The sequence below is a fragment of the Somniosus microcephalus genome, unplaced genomic scaffold (assembly GCF_052327205.1).
Source record: "Somniosus microcephalus isolate GS21.2 unplaced genomic scaffold, FLI_Smic_1.0 unresolved_chr4, whole genome shotgun sequence".
In the NCBI taxonomy this organism is placed as follows: Eukaryota; Metazoa; Chordata; class Chondrichthyes; order Squaliformes; family Somniosidae; genus Somniosus; species Somniosus microcephalus.
In genome coordinates, this window is record NW_028225182.1 from 997,130 (window position 1) to 998,954 (window position 1,825).

The following is a 1,825-nucleotide window of genomic DNA, read 5'->3' on the forward strand; positions in this document are numbered from 1 at the left end:
TGTTGATAAAGATACAAAGCTGACACAGCACGGGGGACCTCACCGTGTTGTACACAGCGTGAAATGCACTGAAATGTTCAAATAAAGTTACAGAGCAGAACACATGTGTAAAATTCCTTGTTCTTTTCTCCGCACTGATGGGTTGTGAAGGGAGAGACGGCCGAAGTCTCACTGAGCCGCTCTGATCACGATACAAGGTGAAATTATATCAAATTCAATCTTCAGCAGCGACATGCTGTGGAGAGAGATCAGAGTCCCGAATCAAGAGTAATGTTCGGATACTAATGTTGAATCTCATTTATATCAAACTCTCCTTGAATTCTCTGCTGGGGGATTCAGAGCTGGGGATCGCCTGTGAAATCAGCTGAAAACATTGAAATGACAACCTCAGTCCCTCCGACAATGAAGGTTACATTTTTTAATTTGCACAAGTAAACAGAGTCTGGACAGTTGCTATCTTGCTCTCTGTGACCTGAGGTTTTATCTCGGTAATCTCTGGCTTTAGTATATGTTGTAATCAATCGTTCAGCCAGTCTCTGTGGCGCAATTGGATAGCGCGTTCGGCTGTTAACCGAAAGGTTGGTGGTTCGAGCCCACTCAAGGACGGTGTGTTAACTTTTTCCAGGTTTTCAAAATGTGTATTTTGGCTGCAAGATCGTGGGTTAAACTGTAGCACTGGGTACAATGTCGGTGAGTATGAGATCATCCACTGGGATCCGAGAAAGCCATTCTGTAACATTTTCTTAATGGTGACAGACTAATAGGAACATGAGGAGGCCATTCAGCCCCTCAGCCCTGTTCCTTCATTCAATTAGATCCTGGGTAATCTGTATCTCAGCTGCATTGGCCCGCCTTGGTTCCATATCCAGTTTCACCAGTTTGGAATGGTCTCATTTTTATGTTCGCCTGGTGCCGCTCCTGGCCTGCTCTTCTGCACATCTCACTGAGCCAGGTTTGGTCCCCTGGCTTGAGGGTAATGGTGGAGTGATATGCCCGACGAGATTGTGGTTGAATACAATTATGCTGCTGCTGATGGCCTAGAATTGCACAGAGCAAATATATGTGTTTTAAGAGATTTTATTTTATTCATATTTAACCACAAAACGAATTAACTTTTTCATGTTAATTCATTTTTAATGGGGAATATTTTACAAAATGTTTCCGCCCCAACCTGATGGAACCGGAGACACTCAATGTTTTCAAGGGGTGACTGGATAGGCACTAGAGGGAAATAAACTTGCAGGGCTACGGGGAGAGAGCGGGGAATGAGACTGACTAGGTTGCTCGACAGAGAGCCGTCACGGACTCGATGGGCCGAATGGCCTCCTTCTGTCCTGTTTTGACTCACTGATCTTGAGCCAAGCTGAAATGATGTCAAGTTAAATCTTCAGCAGCAGGTATGGTGCTGAGCCCCACACAGAACTGAAAATGCCCAGGCTCCATGCCCGGCCTGTTGTCTCTCAGTTCCTCACTCAGTGGGCTACTGAGCAATACAGGAAGGGCTCAGGCCTAATCAATATCTTAATGCTCAGGTTTAGTTATCACTGCCCAGGCACTCTCTGATTCCAGTCTTGCACACGTTGCTAAGTTTCAAATGTTGCATTTTTCTCACTGGCAATAAATTGATTGATAGCCGTGCTCTGATCAGCTAAGTTTGTTAGGGAGATGTAGTGGGAAAGAAGATACATGGAAGACTATTGATAACTGTGACTGTTCTGACACTGTGAGCTGCAGTTAAATGTAGGCAACATGTAAATTGTCTTGTTCCAAATGTTGATAGAAAGGCCTAGTCATTTCCTGATGACTTTGAAACAGCAGGCATTGT

General features: G+C 44.6%; 1 non-coding gene across 1 annotated transcript; it reads left to right on the forward strand.

Annotated features, from left to right (window-relative positions):
* Nucleotides 1-532: 532 nt before the first annotated feature.
* On the forward strand, nucleotides 533-606 carry trnan-guu (transfer RNA asparagine (anticodon GUU)). The gene has a single exon. It is a non-coding gene; the product is annotated as a tRNA-Asn (tRNA).
* Nucleotides 607-1,825: the final 1,219 nt, after the last annotated feature.